The sequence below is a fragment of the Zosterops lateralis genome (assembly GCF_965231275.1).
Source record: "Zosterops lateralis genome assembly, chromosome: 1".
Lineage (NCBI taxonomy): Eukaryota > Metazoa > Chordata > Aves > Passeriformes > Zosteropidae > Zosterops > Zosterops lateralis.
In genome coordinates, this window is record NC_139762.1 from 137,317,172 (window position 1) to 137,338,897 (window position 21,726).

Here is a 21,726-nt window from a genome sequence, read left to right on the forward strand (position 1 = left end):
ATCCAGCTCTGCACCATCTTCTAATGTGTAATTTTGGTTTCTCTCATTGTTAACATTACATTTATTTCTGAGGCTGGCAAGCACAGTCCCATTACCTTTTTATGACCCTAAAGAACGTGAGTATTATTTGGAGGATGTGGCTTGAGTGAAATGTTGCTTGTGTCTTGGTCAATTTGTCAACCTATAGTGCCAAAACCATTGTGGCAGTAGGAAAAGCAGTCCTGCTGTATGAGAATGATTTCTTAAAGTTCAGAGCGAAAGGATTTCCATCCACTGAATCCTAGACAAGAGAGGTCTTTCAGTATGAAAACTTCCATCTCTGTTAAATTATTTCCTCCTTTCTAGCCATAGCCTCTTGTTCTGCTCAGTGGCTTTGACTTGACCTCATTGCAGGGAGATGATGCCTATAGATGATGTAACTTCATATTTTTGCTAAATAGGCCCTTGGCTCGTAAGTGTCAGCTTTGAGGTACCTGCATGAAACCACTGATTTTATTTGCATAAAAAGTCTCCCATTTGTTTCAGAGGTGATGGGGCAGAATGGAGCAACACCCACTTTTGGGAGATCACATCTCTTTGTATACTATTTTTCTAGATTTGTGTGCTCTAAAAAAAAAAAAAAAAAAAAAAAAAGGGTTCTTATGGTATTTTGGTTTCTGCAGAGGACTCTGGGCTACAGGTTTTGGGCTGGAAGCCTGCCAGTACCTGTAGCAACTGCTCTCCCTCTGTGTGATTGAGCACCTGAGTGCTGCAGGTACTGGCTCACATCTGCACAGCTCCTCTCTGCTGTTAGGGCCCAACCATCCCACATCATAGGACATGAGGATCTCTGTGGGACAAAGGCAGATGGATTTCATTAGAACTGAGCAGTGTCTGCTGCTGCAAATATCTCTTCTTACAGGTGCTTACAGAGTACACTGCCATGCATAATAAACCTGTTCTACACCCTGCAGTCACACTGAGCTATTTATTTTCTTTTCCTGCCTGTCTTGGTTTAAAATCTCAACTGAAAACTTCTCTTTTCTATTTGTGCCTCGTTGTTTTTTCTCTGTTTCCCTCTCCCTTTGCAGCTGCCTTTAGGCTGATCTGTGCGAGGCTGCAGTTTGACCCGGTAGATGTTAGAGAAAATAAAGTCTCATTGTGTGATGTTCTAGAGTGCTTTGCTCCACAGCCACCCAGCCCTTGCAACACTGGAGGCTGTGGGATGTTTGCCACTGACCTCAGGAGCAGCAGGAGTCATCCCCATGCACAAAAGTCTTTTCAGAAGGAAAGATAATGCACAAGGCTGTGAAGAGATTGTTGTTTGAGAGAGGCGTGGAAGGCTGAACCCTCTCAGCCGAAAACCTTTTGTTGGCTGCCATGGATGGATCAAAGTCAAGCTGCTGTTTTAGTTTGGGATGTCACAACCACCTGAACATTCCTTGTCTTTGCTTGGGGAACCAGGCAGCAAAGTCAGGGGCATTGTGAGGCAGAAGAGGGACAAGGCAGAGAGACGTTATTTCAGCAAGGCTACTCTTTTTTGAAAGAAGTCCATATGGATGAAAGGATAAAATGGAAATGAATAATAATTCCAGAAAGTTTATATGAAAAGCCCTTAGATGTGTTCTTTCTTTTATGGTGGGGAAGGGAGGAATAGATTTTGGATTGCCTCAATTCATTTGGATTGCTTCAATTCTTTTGGATTGCATCAATTCTTTTGTCTGAAGAGGGAAGAAAGATTGTTAGAAAAAAAAGAAAAAAATTCCTGGTGAGGAATTATCATCAGACTCTTGCTAATTTTTTAGTAGCACTGTAAATCAGGCCTTATTTTCTTTAGGTGCCTTTGCGTCGGTAGTGGGTGACATTAGTGCTTTATTAAACTTGCTGTGCTGAGGAGCTGGTTGGTTTAGTGCAGCTAATAATAATAATAATAATACCCTGATGGAGAAACAGAAGGTTGGATAGCTGAGCCTCAGACATGGGAATGCAGAAATAGTCACTGCCAGTTGAACCAAAAATACACACCAGCATAACCCTCTTGCCTACAGCAGCACATGCTGAACACCCTTTGGACACTGGCAGTGGGGGGAATGGCTTCCCTTTGTTTTTGGCAGCTGCTGGATCTGCAGTGCTCTGTGGTGGTTCCTTTGAGTGACTGCCTAACGTCACCTTAGGCGTGCAAGGCCCCTCAGAGCGAGTTAATTAATATCCTTGGATAGTTAATCATTATCCAGAGTCACAAACAGACTATATAGGGTGAAAGGGGCTGCACCAGATGACTTGTCAAGCCAGTTTGTCCCAGGGTGGGACTTTGTGAACGTGGAATCACCCAATGACATGGGAGTGACAGACCGAGGTGTAACCATGGCTACTCTGTTCCACTGCTCCCTGCTCCTGCTTGGGGACAAACACCAGATGTCAAGATTGCTGCTGAATTATGAGCTTTGGAGTTATTGCTGCACAGTGTGGTCAAAGAGATTTATCTATTTTTTTTTTCCTGGGGTTTACTCAGCCTCTCCACTTGGGCTCTACATGGGTGAAATTCAATTTGGCATGTACACGTTTTTCTGCTACGAGCTTGAAAATCTCCATGACAATGAGCTAAAAGCAGCCCAGATGTAGTGGGGATAGGGTACCCTGAAATAGGTTAGTTAGATGAAATTAGGACACATCTAATGCCAGAATCTGCAGTGCAACATGGATGTCTGCTGCATTGTCAGATGGTAGATCAAAGGTGAGGAATGCTTTGTAGATGAACCATAGAATCATAGGACAATTTAAGTTAGAAAAAACCTTTAAAATCATCAAGTCCAACCTCTAACCCAGCACTGACAAGATGAGGAGAAGTGCTCAGTGAAAAGAGGGAGTTAATTGACTGCGTTGGGCACAAGTGATGAGACATTGTCTCCAGAAAAAGGATACAAACACAGAGTGCTGAGACAGTGAATACAAGAAGCAAGGCCTGAATGCTCTAATTTGCTATTCCTGCGTTTTGTGTAATAAAACCCAGCTGTGGTGGGACTCCTTCACTCATTTGAGTACTGAGAGACCTGTGGCTGGGATAGGAATGGACAAGGATATGGCTGTAGCTACTTTGGTCACCACACCTGCAGGCAGGAAGAATAAAGGAGCTGCATCATCACTCATGTTCCCCTCCCAAAGTCAGGTGCCTGCTTCCTGTACAAGCACAGGTGTTTCCCCCAGAGCAGAATATGTCAGGATATTGCATGAAGAAATGTCAGCTAACAGAACTGGTTTTGTGAGATCCAACACAGAGGTAAGCCCTTTCCACAATGCACCTTAGCTATTTTTTTTTTTTTAATTACAACCAGGAGATGCAAGGACATCAATCTCTTTGTGTCTCCCCTGGGACTCTTTGGAGTTTGAGGGTTCAGCTGGAAACAGAGCAGGCAAAGCAGAGAGGGTATTTTTTTTTTTTTTTTTTTTTTTTTTTTTTTTTTTTTTTTGGGATAGGTGTTTCTTGTGTGGACTTCTCTGAGCTGAAGTTACTTTAAAAAAGGCAGCACCAGGAGTGACAAGCTTCCTTGCCTATCTTTCTTAGACAGCCTGAGCTTCTTTCTGGGACTGCTGTTGTACTTACTCTCTGATGAAGTGAATAGCAAAAAGCTATTTTTGTTCACAGGATAATTCCGGTTGGAAGGAACATCTATTCCAATCACCTGCTAAAATCAGGGTTACCTGTGGGGTCAGACCAGCCTTCTTAGGGTTTTATCTAGTACAGCTTTTTTATACATCTATAACAGAAAGTGACTGGCCTCTAAAATTTTCTGAATTGTCAGGACCAGGGTCATCAGGAGCTTTCAGAGAGAGTTTTGAGACGGAGACAGGAGGTTTGGCAGCACATGCAAAGGGCATTTCCATGAGGATTTCTGTCCGTGGAGACGTCCAGGGGGAAACTGGCAGCAGCTCTGAAAGGGAAGTGGTGTGCAGAGCATGACAGAGGTGGAAATGAACTTATCGAAAGCCTTCTTGGGCTGTCAGGGGCAGGTTTATTCCCCAGCATAAGTGGCTTCCTCTGGGGGCTTGTGGATGTGCAGTGCCAGGGGGAAGGTGTGACGTTGGCAGTGGGGTGGGTCTGCCTTGCCCTGTGCCTGTACATGGTAAATATCTGTTCTGGGAGATAATGCCTCAGGTCAGTGACTTAATTATCTCTGCTTTGGAGACCTTTTACCATACCTGAGATAACCCAAGGCTTACAGGATGGCTTTTGGAAGAATCATCTTGTTCAGCAGCAATAATCACCAATTACTAAGAAAAGATCACCTTATTTAGTCATTTCCCACTGGTCTCATCTTCCCACCAAATGTTCTGCTTATAAAAGCTTTTCTTTCAGGACCAGTGCCACTGATGACCAGAACCCTCACATCACAGGAACATTTTAAAAAGAGATTGAGGGCCAATTATATAAATCTTTCCTCTTTTGTAAAACAGCTTGGGACTTGTAAACATATTAAGTCCACATATCTCTACATAATTCATGATGATGAATTATTTGCTTGTGTAAGCTGTGTTTTAAGTAAGGAAATATTTTTTTCCTAATATGAGGGAAATAAAAATATTTTAGATAATTTTGAAAGAAGTAGCTGCCATTTCACTCTTTTGCTTTTCTTGTGATTTCCAATTGATTTTTCTTATGAGTGTGTTCTTTGGGAGTGGCTGATACCAGGTCTGTAGTGTGTGAATGTGACTTCCTCAGCATCCAAACCCACAAAACCTTTCAGCAGAATAAGGCTTATCAGAAATCAAGGAGTCCACTTCATGCTGTAGATGTGCAAAGGGCACATTTTGGAACTTAAGATTTTAGAGTCATTGTTTATTTTCCAGACAAAATTGAGGATGGCAACTTCAATCCATGTAAAATAAAGTAGAGGTGAATGCTGTTACTATGGAATCCTTTTTATGATACTTGTGAGTTTGAGCCTTATTTATGAGATTATTTTGAACTTTGTCCCTTTTATATGTGTGTGTATATATATATATATATATATATATATATATATGGATCGTTCTGTTGCATTTTCTTTCCTCTCTCCTTCCTTTTCCTCCCTCAACAACAGATGATTTTGAAGGCAGCATGAATGAAACAAAATGTTGGCATGGTCTAGCTGAATTTCCTGACAAGATAAACATTAAGTTAAATGTGAGACATATGCCTTAGTGTGTGACTCTAATTTTATAGGTTCTTTTATATGTTATGGTTGGCAACAGAATCCCTGTAGCCTATTCTGGCTAGAAAGAACAGTATTTCTTAGTCTTAAGGAGGATATGTGATTTAAAATCTGTATATGCTACCAGCTATACAGTGTGAGTGCTGGAGTGTGTCTTGGTTGTAAGCACTGTCCATTCCAATTCAGCTCATAATCAAAGATGGTTATTCAACCATGGTGTATTTGTGATGGGGATAATGTTCTTATCAGAAGTCCTCTTTTCTGCCTTCATCCCACCTTTGGGGTTAAACTCTCTGGAGGTGCTGCCCCTCTATTTGCTCCCACTGTGGAGTGCAGGCTTGTGTTGGGTGAGAATATTTCCTCTGATGGCTGCACAGGTAAAAAATTAGAGGGATGTTGGTTCTAGCTCATCCTATGGGACTTTAGTTTGTGCAGCCAGACCATCAGAGGATAAATGCTGTGTCCTTCCCCAGCCCCCTTAGTTTTGGGGACCACTCACATAATCTTGGGGTACTTTGAACTGCAATGAAATTTGCTCACCCCCTCTCACCTTTTTTCACAAGGATCCCAATGCTGAAATGACATTGTTAATTCTTCTGTGGTGATGCTCTGGTCTAGGAGTGCATTTTGTCTGAGATCCTGATCATGAGTGGAATATATTTTAGTTTACTTTAGTAGAATCAGCTTCATTCAAACAAGCCACCAGCTTTCTTTTTGTGGACAGGGTAGAGAAACAGATACTTCTAAGGCATCACCCTGATAACTCTTTTAAAATGCATGCTTTAGGACAGAAGAATCATGCTCAAGCTTTGTCTTCACTGTCTGAACAGGACCCTGGACAAGTAATTGAGGAAGAGCCATTTACACTGTAAATGTATGTCCTTTTACCAAGTGTAAACTTTTTTATTGTCAAAATATGGAACAGGGGACAGACATCCAGAGCCTTATCCCTCTTTTCCAAACATCCTTCTCACTTGTCTTTATGGCATAGTGTGATCTTTTGTTTTCAATCAATCATACTGCCTTTGGCATGCAGGTTTCCAGTCTGTTCTGGCATTTTGCATGGCAAGACCACATTTCCTGTGCTCTGCCATCACCTTCCTCTGTGTGATGCCCCACTCTGGACTCCTGGCTGCTTGCTGGACTAGCACAGGGTGAAGCAATCCTAGCATTGCTTCACATTATGCATACTAAAGGATTTTGGTACTGAGATGTAATCAGGGAATAAATGGCATATTTGGCAAAAATGTAGCCTGTTCAGAAACAGCATTTGAACTTGAAAGATGCAAAGATGCATGAGCCAGCTTGGATAACAGAGGCACTATAACTTGCTTAGCCTGGTGCCCAGCTGCTGCAGGACATGATTGGGATGCACAGCTGTTGGGAAAGGTGTTTTAGCCCAAGCACAGCAGCATCAGTTCCTTGCCCCTGAGAGAGCTGCTTCAGACACAGCTCATGCACACCTCTGTGGTAGTTCAGAGATGCAGTACCCTTTGTTTGGAAGAGTAATTTAGTAGTTTGTGTGGGTGCATTTATGGGAACACACAGATCCTCTTAAAGCAATAGGCACACTACTGATATTTGCAGGGGTTATTGGCTGCACATTAAGAGAAAAAAAAAAAAAAAGAAAACAAAACACATTAAATGGAAGAAGTTTCCATTATTCACCAGCAGTTCTTATTTGTACATTAATAGCTTATTCTGTGTGGGGAAACAAGAGGAGTTGGAAGCTGATTTCCAAAAGGATGAAGTATGTCTGATACTAAGTAAATCAACAAACTTGTGGAAAGGATTCCAACTGAAGATCTAATTCCTACAACTGCTATTAGAGTGGCAATAAGAGAGTCTGAGGATGTAAGGATATAGAGCTATTGGAAAGTCTCCAAAGGAAGGCCATGGGAGTGGTGAAGGGCCTGGAGGGGAAGCCACATAAGGAGTAGCTGAGGTCACTTGGCTTCTTCAGGCTGAGGGGAGAGGAGGCTGAGGGGAGAGACCTTGTTGTAGTCCACACCTTTCTCATGAGGGGTAGGCACTGATCTCTTCTCCATGGTGACCAGCAATCAGGCTCAAGGGAACAGCATGAAGCTATCAGGGGAGTTTTAGTTTGGATATTAGGAAAAGGGTTTTCACCCAGAGTGTGGTTGGGCACTGGAACAGGCTCCCCAGGGAAATGGTCACAGCAAGAGCCTAACAGAGTTAAAAAAATATTTGGACAATGTTCTCAGGCACACAGTGAGATTCTTGAGACATCCTACACAGGGCCAGGAGTTGGACTCAATTATCCTTGTGGATCTCTTTCAACTCAGGGCATTCTATGATTTTGTGTTTCTGTGAGGCTTAGCCATCACTGTCTCTATGAGAACTCTCCCAGAATTTTCCTTTTGTTACTGTAGAGCCTGAACTTCCAATGTGTGTGGTTGCAGATTTATCCTGTCTTGCACTGCAAGTCTTTCTGAATCTTGTTGAAGTCAAGGAGAGCAGCAATATGATGCCAGGTGAATACCTAAAGCCTGAAGTGTGTAGAATTGAGGAAAAAAAAAATCAAGAATCTGGGGAATAAACTAAGCCCCTGGCTACCCTCCCTCACTCCACACTCAGGCCTGTCACCTTGGATGATGTTTGTAAGACATGGTCACTGTGCCTCAAGTACCACACAGCAGCATCTCTCAGACAGCCACTCTCCAGCTGGGAATGTTGCCATTGTGTCATGTTGCTGTGCCAGCCCAGCCTGAGGTGCCCTCACTGACTGTGGCTGGTGGTCCAGAGGGTGCTGAGATGCTTTGCTGCTGCAGATGATAACACGAGTGGCTGTAGCCATCAGTGAAATACACGTTTTTCTGCTGTGAGCTTCAAAACCTCCAAGACCTTTGTGACTTTTCTCCAGCCTGTGATTACACAGTGCTGCTGCACAGCTGTGCTGGTGCTGCTGACCATCCAGCTGTTCCCCTCTGTGGGAGGTGATATGTTCTGGAAACTTGTCCCAGAAATTTTCACTCCTGTGTCCTCTTAGACATTGCTGACAATGTGTTAAGAAAACCACTTTAATGGTTGTTTCCTTCTGTCTGTGCTGCTGTGCAACGCACTCCCCAGTGACTGCTGTTCACTTGGTTTCTGTGGTTGTTCTGGCAGAATAGACCACAGAATCCCAGAATAGTTTTAGTTGGAAAGGGACCTCAAAGATCATCTCATTCCAACTCCCCTGCCACAGCAGGGACACCTTCCACTAGACTGGGTTGCTCAGGATCTGCAAGAGGCCAAGAGGGGGGTTATCACCAGGAACCTGAACTATTCATTTAAACATTTTACTGCTTCAGTCTGTTGCACTGGAACTGCTGAGGTAGAGGACAAACTCCTCCTTTTTAATTTTAAGGGCTATATTTATCTTGTTTTGTTTATGAATATTTGTCAAATCTCAGCCACATCTACTGTAAGCCTCAAATCACTGTTGACTGCATCCTCTTTTTTTTTGAGATCATTGATTTAATGATTAAACAAGTAATAAAGATGGTAGGAAATGCAGAATTATTATGCCTAGGTGAGGCTTGTGGCACCTTAACAAAGCTGCCTGAAAGAAGATGAAATTCTCTGTTGATGAATACAAACTAATGTACAATGGGAAGAATTAACTTAAATGATTCATAGCCTTTGCTGGCTTAAAAATAAATTCTGACTACTTGAGAGGAAAGAAAGCCTTCAGAAAACCTTTCTCTGTGTATGGGCACCTTAGGAAATAAAATCTGCTGTGAATAAATAGAATACTTGGTGTATAAGAACTGAGATGAAGGTTATTTGTGAATAGAATAATTATTCGTGCTTTTTTGTTTTCCCTACATTGAAATTATTGGCAATTTAAAATGTTTTATCTTCAATTAACATGAACCTGTGGGAAGTATTGATCTAGAATTTGTTTAGAGCAAAAATTTGGAAATTAAAGGATCCGATTGGAAAGTTCAGGGTTTGTTTGTTTTGAAACACTTTTTTTAAATGTCAAAATGCAATTGTTTTAGAGAAAAGAAGCTATTTACATTAAAAAACAAATCTGAAATGGAAAGTGTTGATTCATTGAGATGCAGTGTTTCCGATCCATCAAAATATTTTTGCTTCTGTCAAAAAGTTTTGTGGGAAATATAGGGCTTTCATTTGGAGTCTGAACACAAACAACCCACCCACTCACAGCCTGAGAGTTTCCTGCTGCAGGTCCCATGGGTGTGCTCTTCAAAACAATGTAAGGTCTCACCAGAAGCGTGGCCTCTCCTCAAGTGCTGCATTTTAATTTGGTCACTGTCTCCCAAGGGTCCAGAGCACACAAACAGGTGACCGGAACTGATATTGGTTTCTGTGCTTTGGATGTGAGTAAAATGGATATATTAATTCAGCTGAGAATTAAGGAAATGCTTAGCTGAAGGGTGAGGTACTCATGTTTTCAGTTTCTGCAAAGTTAATGGAAAAACTTCCTATTGGATGGGAAACGTTTTCACTCCTGGTTTTGATATGAACAAAGTAGTGCATGTGGCAAGCTGGGTGCAGTTGTGGTCTGCAGAACTAACTGCTGAGTACCTACAATAACAGAAACTGAAACAATTTACATTTGTCTCTTTTGTTTTTCTAAATTCAGGCAAAAACTAGCATTCGGTTAAAGTCAAAGGCATTACTTTGAATGTAGATTAAAAAACCCACTTTTAAACCATGTAGCTTGCAAAAAACTAAACCAAATCAAACTAAGCCAAAACAACCCCCCAAAAGCTAGGAAAAAAATATCAGAGGAGAATTTAAAAAAGAAAATGGGGAAGTGAGGGAAAAGTGCTCCATTTGTGGTTAGAGGATGACTTTAAAATCAGGTTTTAAACAGATGACACAGGGGTTGAGGAAATGGAAACATTCTCACCTGGTTAATTTTTGCATCACGCAATATCTGAGAGAAATTATAACAAAACATACCTGCTGGGAAACACGTTTTTAAACTTTTCATTCCATAGAATAACCCGGATTGGAAAGGATGTCCAAAGTTCATTGAGCCCAGCCTTTTGTGGGAAGGGAAGCCAGGAGGGGATCATGTAGCAACCTGCCAAGTCTCATCTGAAAAACATCCAGAGACAGAGGCTCTACCATGACCATGCAGGGTTGTTCCAGGGAATGGTTATTCTCACTGTAAAGACTTCCTCTTATACAGGGATGAAACCTTTTCTGGTGTAAATTGTCACCATTTCCCCTTTTCTCCTCCATGTGGTTCCTCATGTAGAAAAACTGTCCTCTTTGTAGGTGCCCAGGAATAGTTACTGGAATAATGTGATGAGATTCCCCCTAAGGTTTCTCTTCTCCAGGGCAGAGATCTCCTTTTGTCATTCCTCAGAGGTCAGGTCATGGGACTCCTTTGGAGCCTCTCTTGTTTTTTCTGTGTCTTCCTTGGACTGTGGGGACCAGAGCTGGACACACTCTGATCACTACTCTGAGTGCAGCCTTTTAGCCAATTCCTGCCCATCTTGCAGACCACCCATCCGGTCTGTATCCTGCCAGCTTGTCCCATAGATGCAGTTTGTCTAATTTGTAATTTCAGGATGATTTTTCACCTCTTCATTGAAGCCTCTGTTGTTGGTACTGCAATGTGGTATTTGTCTCCAGTATTCTGAAGTGAAAAGGTGAACTCTGGCATCTATTTCTTGGGTCATAAACCCCTCTCCATATGTAGAGATGTTCCTAGGGTTCTATTTATTTTGTGTTTGTTTCTATCAGTACTGAAATTCTTAGGTCATAGTGCACATAACACTAGGCTTTAGTACATGGAACACGTATTCTGCATTTGCTTTTTAAATGTCACAGTGCCTTCCTTGCTAGAAGCATTCAGAAAGTCTGGCTTTGGTGCTGCATTAGGAAAAAAAAAGGTTAGGAAAAAAGAAAAAAAGAAGTACTCAACCCAACCTGTTAATTAAATTCCTTAGGATTTTTTTTTAGGCTTTAGGGTTTTCTTTAGCAAAAATTAAAGTTCCATTTATTCAGGGTGTAAGAAGTAAGAATATTGAACTCTATGTGAAAAATGGAGAGGAAGGAAATACAAAAGTACTGCAGAATGCCAGGGTTCAGTGTATGCACAGAAAAATTAGATACTTGTGACAATGAGAAACAAAACTAGAATTTTTTTTTTTTTCTCTTCTGTCTGTATGGTGAAATTGTCCTATAATAAATCAATTATTAGCAATCTCTTTTTCAGGGCTCAAAGGAGACCCATCTGCATTGCCACAGTAGGTTAAAACATTCAGTTTCTCTCTCAAGAAAAACCTCCATTGTGCCATAATAATAGGATTTAACATTTTTTCCCATCATCGTGTAGCTGATTGCAAAAGGTAATTGTTAAATGCCCCAGTGTTCATGATGACAGGTTTAGAACAGGAAGGCTAAAGGTAGCAAAGTTCCAATGGGCATTTTCCTTTTCTTTATTCTTTCAGCTTAGAAACCTCTCTTCACAGCTTGTCCTCCCTCTTTCCCCTCTTTGCTAGCATCTTCCATGGCCTCCCCATGTCTCTTTTAAAATGGAGGCAGAGTTGTGTAAAATACCTCTCAAAATAATGGACTTCTTGTACTTCTTGGGCCTGTTCTTATCCCCAGGTCCCATAAACAGATTGCTGCAGAAACAAGGGAAATTGGTTCACAGCTACTTCTCTGAAATTGTGTTATTGCTTTACTGCTTCGTGTTAATGTGCCCAGGCATAATTCCTGACTGGAACACGTCCTGATTTCAGTGGTGCTTCAGCAGCTTTGTGCTGCCCATCTCCATTTTCATGGACATGTGCTGACTATTGCCTCCTGCTGTCTTGCACTTTTCTCCTGTGTCCTTGTCTCTGCTGTCCCTGCATGGGAACCTGCCACGTTCCTGTCACAACTCAGAGTCAATCCCAGCAAACCACCATGCTGACTGCCAGGTGCTGCTCCCAGGGATTTGCCTTTTCTTTTGCCCTTCTTCCCATTAGGCAAGAACAAAAAGCTGTGATAACATGTCTCTGGTATTGGGGGGTAGTTCTTCCCTTTCAAAATGAAATCTCCTTCTCCCTTTTGGTTCAGTTTGGGTTGGATGTTCTAGAGCTGGGTCTATTCTTGTGCTTTTTTTTGTCAAAGATGCTCAGCTCCTGCCCTCTGTTGATTGATTTCTCTGTCTCTGTAAGCGTGTTCAGCTCTGGATGCTAAACAGGTCTGAAATGCTGCAGAAATAAACATCATATCTTTACTAAAATCTGCAGCCCCTTCATCTTAGTTGTGCTTGAGATTGCTGTATTTTCTGGAAAAAGACACTAGATTGTCCATGTTCTTCTTTTCATTCACTGCCTTCCCTCTCCACACCTTTGTTCCCTACCTTCCAACCTATAACCCATCCATGTCTCTCAAAAATCTCGTCATCTTTCCCTAGAAAAGCAGCTTTTCCCCGTCGCTCTCTCTTCTCTTCTACAGTTCTAACCCCTTGGAGGCAGCAGTACTCCTGTGGCCAAGAAAGCCAATGAGACCCTGGGGTTCTTTAGGAGGGTCACTGATTGCCAGGAGGTCAAGGCAAGTGATCCTGTCCCTTCACTCAGCCCTAGAGAGGGGCATCTGGAGTGCTGTGTCCAATTCTGGGCTCCTGAAAACAACAGAGTCATGGAGCTCCTGGAGTGGGTCCAGTGGGGATAATGAAGGGTCAGGACCATTTCTCTTATGAGGAAAAGCTGAGGGAGCTGGGGCTGTTCAGCCTTGAGAAGAGATGACTGAGAGGGGACTTCATCCCTGTCTGCAAGGAGGGCTCAGAGCAGGGATCAGGCTCTGTTTGCTCTGCCCAGCAGTGGGACAAGAGGAACGGGCAGGAACTGATGCCCAGGAAGTTCCACCTGGACAGGAGGAATAATTTCTTCCCTGTGCAGTGACCAAGCACTGAACAGATTGCCCAGGGAGTGTGTGGGGTCTCCCTCAGTGGATATTCCAGCACTGTCTGGACACAATCCTGTGCCTGTGCTCTGGGGTGACCCTGCTTGAGCAGAGAGGTTTGACCAAATGACCCTACTGTGGTTGTTTCCAACCTGACCCATTCTGTGTTTTTGTGATTGATTATGTAACTGAGGGGGGGACCAATTTTGTCAGTCATGAACATGTTCTTATCTCTGCTGCCAGCTGTCTTCTGGAAGGACCCCATCCTCTTCTAAGCCAGGGAAAGAAGTTAGAGGAAATGGCAATTTTTAAAATTGTTCCTCTCTAAATGGTCACAACTAATTATGAAGGCTACAGCTACTGTGAGATGAACTATTAAATGCCTTGAACAGGTTTCTGAAGTCTGTACTAGAATGGGATGAGTCACAGTTGCACCAGCTGAGTGCAAATGAGTGGGTGGGAGGGGAAGAGGCCCTGTACTTTGCTGGCAAGGTAGGAACAAAGAGCCATCCACAGGCCTGGGGTGTGGTATGGGGTGAGTTAGGACTGACAGCTCCCAGCAGTAGGATGGAATGCTCATCAAGGAGGTAAAGCCTGAGCTTTTAAGTTAAATCAAACCTTGAAACCATTCTCTCTGAATGAAGGAAGTGGGGGATTAGCAGAGGGTTGGTCAGGCTGTGAGATGCTGTGTAAGATTTAGTCTCTGCTTCCTGGTCTGACTTCTTGTGTATAGCTCCTTGAACACCAGCATTAGGAAAAATAATGTGCTGTGATTTCAGTCAGATCAGAAAACACATTCAAGCTTCAGTGTTTAAGATCAATATGATGGAAAATGGGCAGATAGTGACAGGACTATCTGTTACTAGGAGTAACAGTTTTAAACTAAGAGAGGAGAGATTACATGTTAGGAAGAAATTCTTCACTGTGAGGGTGGTGAACCACTGGAACAGGTTTCCCAGAGAAACTGTGGATAGCCCACCCCTGAAAGAGTTCAGGGCCAGGTTGGATGGGGTTCTGAGCAAGCTGGCCTAGTGGAAGGGAGGTAGAAACTGAATGGTCTTTACAGTCTCTTTCAACTCAAGCCAATCTATGATTTCAGTGTGTCTGCATCTATGGCCTGTTATAGAGGCTCCAGATGCAAAATTCAATTATTAGAAATCTCTTCTTCAGGGCTCAAAGGAGACCCATCTGCATTGCCACAGTAGGTTAAAACATTCAGTTTCTGGACCTGGGTTTATGCCAAAGATTTGCTGAAATTATGGGAGAGGTTTCTCATTTGCCACCACGATCTTGCAGAGGCCAGAGTTTTTTGTGTCTGATTTGCAGCAAAACTGGGGAGACTTGTTTGAGTGAGGAAAATATCCTGACTGATAAGACCCCTGAGTGTCCTTTCCCAGGCTAAACACCCTCAGGTTCAGCTGCTCATCACCAGATTTGTGTTCCAGACCCTTTTTCAGCTCTGTTCCCTTCTCTGGACATGCTCCAGCACCTCAGTGTCCTTGTCACGAGGAGTCTGACACTGAACACAGATTCAAGGTGTGGCCACACCAGTGCCCAGCACAGGGGAACAGTCACTGCTTTGGTCCTGGTGGCCACACTTTGCCTGATACAAGCAAGTCAGTGCTGTTTTCTGCTCTCTCTGATGAGATAATGCAGGAGATAACTATTTTTGGCACATCTTACTTTGGTTTTTGAGACGTCATCTGGCCTTTTGAGGGGTGCAGATTGACTTGCTGCTTTCAGGCTGGATAAAAAGGAATACAGCCTTGCAGGTGGATAGACAGGGGTGGATGGAAAGTCCTGAGTCAGGCTTAGCATGGGACTAACAATGAATATTGGGAAAACAGGAAACTGTGGGCAACTCATGCCAGGAGGATGAAGACAGTATGACAACATGGTCTCCTTGCAGTAAGAAAAAACAACCCACACTTTCTGATCTAGTTAAAAAATATTCTAGAGAGGTTAAAACAATTCAGCCAGACACATCATCAATAGCTGATTATTTGCAGCTAAAATTGGACCTGGAATAGGCATTTCATATCTTAATTAAAACAAAGCTATCTTTATCAATGAGCTACGACAACTTTGAGCAGACATTTCCTAGTGAATGTTAATCCCTCAGTCTCTTTTGATTAGTACATGGGATTACATTAAAATTGATCCTCCTTCCAAGGTCCATTTGTGTGCCCTGTCTCAGTATTGAGTTACATGGCTGGCCCTGTGCCAGGCACAGGTTCCCCATAGGGACAATGAAATCCCAGCCACAGTGATGCTCATTTGTGTTTTACAGTATGCCATTTGTTTATCACAAAAGGCTCAGGAGACTTTTTGCCTTGGTGAGATATTATTTAGGCTTCAGATCTCTGTCAAACTTTATTACTCTCTTCAGTTTGCTTTGCACAGAGATGGCTTTTGAAGATAGGAAGGCAAAAGCTAGGGAAGAAAAACAATGTCATATTTAAAATCTAGCTCTAGTGAGTTTTCTTCAGTTGTGCAGGCTGTTCTGAGGGAATTGTTGAGTTTCAACCTGGGAGAAAAGGTCACTAGACAAAACACCACTGGTCAAGCTCAGTGTAACAAGTTTGGAAGCTTCAGTTTAGGACTGTGTGGATCTCATTAAAAGATGAGTCCCTCTTGCTCACAATTGAACTTCAGACAGCCAAACCCTGAAAGAAGCTGTTCCTACATTGTGCTGACCTGTTGCAATCGTTCTCTGAGGGTCCCTGTGAAGCTGGTGGGAGTCGAGGTGGGATATGATCCTTACAGAATTCAAAAGCAGAGAAGAACTGCTGTGTCTTTGTTTTCTGTTTCAATGTTCTTTCTTAGTAATTGAGAGTAATTAAAGCTATGAACAATTCTCCCCAGGGGAATTGAAAAAAAGCTTCACAAAAAATAACAGAGAAGAGCTGTTGACAGTCTGAAAAGCTGGACAGCTTTCCATTTAACTCCCTCCCACCTTTTCCATCTGTAGCTCTTGTCATCAGCCAGCAAGCCAGCCAGGAGACCGTGATAGATAAATGGTGTGCAGTCCCCTAAAGTTCCAGATTACATCTTTCCTTCCCTTTCTTCTCCTTTATCCTTTAATAGTCAGCTTTTATAAAGGGTGCTGTGTTGCTTGGCTTGTGCTGTTGTGATCTGGAAGCTGTTTTCCACCATCTGACTGGTTCACTAGGGAGTTACATGAGCATTTTGTAAGAGTGTGAAGTGATGCCTTAACTGAGCTAGTAAAGCATCACTCTGAGCCTGCCAAGGCTCAAATGTGAAGTGGAAACATGTATACATATACATATATATATATGTATATATAATTTAGGCAGAAAATATAAAACATTATGGGATTCCATACAGTGTTGTAAACAATATTCTGTTCCACTTTGCTTCTGTGATTTGGCATTTCTCACAGAACTAATGCTCTGTGATAGCAGTGAGAAGGATGCTGTGCTTGAGTGGAAATAACGTGGGATGCAAGTGATTGATGTTGCTTGAAATGAGGACTACAAGAGACTCCAGATAGCAGACTAATTATGTAGCTTGTTTATTTTCAAAGGAAGGTCTCATTACTACAATTGGTGTCGAATGGAGAAGAGGGATCAGTTATTCACTGTCTTAGATCTGTTTATTCTTTCATCTGCAGATTTTGAATGCCTAGAGATGGGCTGGTAAGGGTGTCAGAGGAAAAGAGATGGACACAGTACATTATTATATTTTATAAAAGTGTCACCTTGAATCCACAAACCCACATTGAATTTTCTTTTTATTGTGATATTCATACCCAGGTAGATAGATGTATCATCTTTTATTGTGCTTCAGCCAATATTTCTCCTGCAATGTCTCCAAGTTTTCCAAGTACGTGAAGTGCTAGACAGCATTATGTGCTTCTCAAAACTATACAAAAACTTGGGAGATGAGGCATAGGTGCTAGAGGTTTATTTTTTTTTTTTACTGTGATCTTTCCACTCAGGAAAAAAGCAGCCTTAATTAGACTGGTTAAGAACTGATAGCAACCTTTATCAAGTGAAGTTGATTGATGATAATTCTGTCTTGGAACTTTAACACGAAAACGAACATATGTAGCTTTAAAACAGTCTCCTGTCTTTGTGGTGCACTGAGATAAGAAACTTCCAGAGCAATTGTGAAAAAGAAACATAGGATACCTCCAGTAATGAGTGAAAAAAACCCAAACAAACCCACTGATTGTTTTCTATACTTCCAATGTCTTCATAGTGCTGTGGGGAACATTCATAACCCAGTTTCTTCTGTTTTATCTGGATGTTTCCAGCAAAAGGAATGACTTCTCCATGCTGCTGTTTTCCTGCAGGATCTGGGCCTTTCCACCCTATATCTCCAAAGGCGCTGTGGTGTCAGTTTGAGTTATGTTATTTTGAGGCACTACCTTGTCTTGCTCTGCTCAGGGTAGTCCATTTTATCGTGATAGCTGATCAAAAAATGAGAAATAGTGTTGCTTTTTTTTTTTTCTTTGCATTTCATAGTGTTTTTTCAGTCTTATGTGGCCAAATCTCTTTGGACAAAGGATTGATTAATTTCATTTTCCTAGTTGTTAGTGGCTTTCTCCCTACAAAAAAAGAGGCTTGTGATAAGCAAACCACTTCTATTTTTGGCTTACCTAACTGCACACAAGCTGGAAGTTTCTTCTTTATGCATCAAGCTCCCTACTGTTATACTGAGCCTTGGAGAGTCTTGGCTTTCCATCTACCCAGGCTCCATGGCTGTGCTCACCATGCTTGTAATACCAGAAGTGACTGTTAAACCATAATGCTTCAAATGCTGTTTTTCAGGTCAATGATTTATTGGTGTGATTGGGAAGAGGCTGCAGATCTTTTCACTACTACCACAAAATCAAATAAAGTGGTAGATCTGTATATATTTTTGAAAGCAAACTGAGCTGTTGCTTAAATTTGTTTAATTTTGCTAGAAATGTGAGGAAAGGTTTCGGGAGCAATCAATCCAGTGGTGTCAGCTCCAGGTTTGACATACAGCATGAAGACTTAGCACAAAACAAAGCAGAGTGGTTTGGAAGATGATGTGGGTAGAAAAGTCTAATCCCTTGAAGCTTTGCTTGTATGGATTAAGGCATGAGTTTGCATTATTTACCTGTACTCTCTCTACCCTGGTTGTTGTGCCTTCAAAATCAGGTTAGACTACAAATGGATTTGAGCTACTTGTGCATCCACCTCGACCTCAGTATCAAGTTTTGCCTGAAAAAGCAGATTTTGTTTTTATAGGTGTTTCAAACAGGTTCACTATAAAAATCCTTTGTACACGACCTCTGAGACCAGATTTTGCACATGGTACTGAAAGAGAACATGGAAGGCAAGTCATACTGCCTTTAATTTGTTACTTTTCCATTAGTGGAAGGGGGGTTTTACTTAATGCCTTTTCTAGCCAGGTGAGCTCTCTCGTTCAAGGTAAAGAACCAGTTGATTTCTTCATGATTTCTAGTAGACAACAGTAAATAGTTCCCTCACACTTTTTTTTACAGCATCTGAGCTACCGCAATGATGTTCTGCTGGTTAACTACTGTGGTAAACCAAGCTGATTCCTTTCCAAGTCACTCCTTGCTGCAGGTCACTCTCCTCCATAGATTGATTCAGAGCGAGGTGACAGGACTTTGTGGCAAATTGATTGCCAAAGAGACTCTAATGATATCAGTGAATATGGGACAAAGCAAAAATTTCAGCACCTGCTTCAAAATGAAAATTCATCTTGATTTGAAATATGAGTATTCAATTTTAAAGAGTTTCCACTAGTTCTGGGTTTTTTAAGCTATTGAAGCTGATCTCCAAGCACAGAAGCAGAGAAACCTTTTTTCCATACCTGCCTTTCCTATAGAAAGTTGCTGAAGCCCATGGAGAGGAACATTTTACAAGAGCATGTTGTAGTGATAGGCCAAGGGGCAATGGCTTCAAACTGAAATAGAGGAGCTTTAGATTAGATATTAGGAAGAAAATATTCACTGTGAGGGTGGTGTGGCACTGGCACAGGTTGCTCAGAGATGCTGTGGATGTTCCATCCCTGAAAGTACTCAAGGCCAGGTTGGATGAGGTTCTGAGGAACCTGGTTCAGTGGAAGGAGTCTGCCCATGGCAGGGGATTCAGAACTGCATATTTTTTAGGTCCATTCCAAATCAAACCATTCTACGACCCTCTCTATACATAGTCAATGATTGCAGTCAATCATTTTGTGCAGACAAAGTAGCTTACTGAGGTAATAATAATTAAAAAAAAAAAAAACCAACAACAACAACAAAACAAACAAACAACAACAACAAAACAAACAAACAACAACAACAACAAAAAAAAAACCAAACCAAACCGTTTACTTAAAATCATCTATGTCTGTCTAAACTGGAAAAAAAAATCACCATGAAAGCTAGTCTCTGTCCTTGTTTTGGCTGGGATGGGGTAATTTTCTTCCTAGTAGCTGGTATAATCTGAAGACAGAGACTCTGATGTCAGGACAGTGTGTTTATTGCCTTGAATAAGATCAGCATTTCACCTGCTAGTTTTTCAGAATGAAGCCTTCTCAAGCTTACTGCTGTGTGCAGTCAATAGCTGCTGCAAGAACAGTATCCACAGATGGAGAGTGAACAGCTCTGCAGCAATTTCAGATATAAAATGTTGGTTTTCAGTTTATCAACATTTAGCAATTTCTTAATTATAGTACCCAGCACTTTGAGCTCTTTACCTTTTCAAAGCACTGCACAATTACTAACAAATAAATTGCTGCCTCATTGCCCTATGAAATATGATGATAGTTATTTGATTATCTGGTTCTCCAGTAAATACAAATAATCATATTTCTTATAAGACTACATATTTTATATATGTATATACATGGTAATATATATGGCCTCTCTATATATATAATTCAAAAAAGGTTTTGCTGAGTGAGGGCACTGAAGCCACCCATTATGGATTTGTTTATTGCACAGGTTATTCTCTACTAGAATAACATTCCTGTATTGTGGCAGATTATTTGGGGAGAACAAAGAAAGAACAAAGGGAAGTTTGTCTCGTAATGGAAGCAAAGAATCTTTTTTTGTTCATATGGGAATCCACTGTGGTGGGAGTGTGACTTAACAGGCAGAGGGTCATAATTTCTGCAAGCTTCTCCTGAGAAATGGGAAACAAAAAGGATGTCATAGACTCCTAGAATAGTTTGGGTTGGAATAGACCTTAAACACCATTTATCTCCAGCCTTGCTGCCGTGGGCAGGGACACCTTCCACTAAACCACGTTGCCCAAAGCCCAGTCCAGCCTGGCCTTGGACGCTTTCAGGGATGGGACATCCATTTCCCTGGGAAGCCTGTTCCAATGCAGATGAAATGAATAATGTTTGAAGTATTGCAATTAGCGGGAGTCGAATTGGACAGAAGATCTGAACTTTTTTTTTTCTTTTTTTTCTTGAGAAAGGGGAGCTTCCATTTTGTTGACATTCTTTACCTTCTACAAATTTAAGTATTTCCCTGAAAGAAACTATGATCTAACATGAAGATTAATTAAACAGTTAACCACATTTATCTCCTTTACACAAGAGATCATTCCCTGATGGGGGGTGGGGGGAGAAGGGGGATAAAGGGATGTTTTATAATGAGTAATAAAATATGGCAATTTAGGGAATTAACATAGTGTAGTGGCTGACGCAAATGTTTTTTCTATTTATAAGACTAAATATGTTCAGCTGTTTGAGCCTTGAGAGTGAAACATTGGTTATGATGGACCCCTGATGCTAAGGCTGTACAAACAGGCAAGGGGAAGAGTTGCCTGCTGAAGGCAAAGAAGGGGTCAAAATGACATGGGAATCGTTCAGTGCCTAATAAATCTTCAATTTTTGTGTCCTCCTTACAAAGGCTACCAGTTCTTAAATTCAGGTACAACATCTTAAACATATTTACCGTGTCTAGGTATCTTTAGGGGTTCCTCTGATAACTTTGTTTAGTCTTTTTGGGGATTCAGGTATGTATTTAGTCTTTGTCAGCAGTGATGGAAGTATATTTAAATTGTTGGCATGAAAAGTCAGGTTCCTTGTCCAGCAGGATTTTTGTGCTTCCTGTTGTCTAATGGGTCCATTCTGATTTGGCTTAATAAAGTGAGGACTTTAGAAATCACCACTTATGAATTATGCAGCCCATACATCACTTGAAAAATATACTGCCTTTATGCCTGTTTGACCTCCAAATAATCAGGAGAAAACAACACATTCCTCATTGAAGATTGCCCTCATTTTTGATTTTGTTTTGGTTCTTTGTTTTGTTTTTGTTTATTGTCAATGTGTTGTATAAACCACAGCTCTGAGTTCCAAAGGTTCCTAAGGCAAGTGCATTTGGGTGGTGCCTTTTCAATTTGATGCTGCTCACATAATTTTATTCTTCACAGTGGTACAATTCTGTATCATGATACTTTCAGACTTCAGCTTTGTTTTTCTTGCATAGTTTGTTCATGCTCATCTCAAGATCATGTTTCAACATTTTAGGAGCCTCAGAAAAACTGAAGATTTAAAGTTTGCAAAGGGACAAGGGATAGGTTCTCTTCCCTGACAGAAAAGCACCTGAAAGTTAGAGAACAGCAAATGTCTCCTTAATTTCAGTGGCTTTTGAGATTGTGGGTTCTCTGTGTGGGGCTGTGGGTCCTCCTGAAGAAGACTCTTTAACTCC

At 41.6% G+C, this 21,726-nt stretch overlaps 1 protein-coding gene across 1 annotated transcript in view; it reads left to right on the plus strand.

The window, feature by feature from the left end:
- Positions 1 to 3,070: 3,070 nt before the first annotated feature.
- Positions 3,071 to 21,726, plus strand: part of FAM135B (family with sequence similarity 135 member B) — a gene marked incomplete at its 3' end in the record, with an annotated part of 183,949 nt that continues 165,293 nt past the window's right edge. The window contains exon 1 of the mRNA XM_083859516.1: positions 3,071 to 3,256. The remainder of the gene's footprint in view (positions 3,257 to 21,726) is intronic.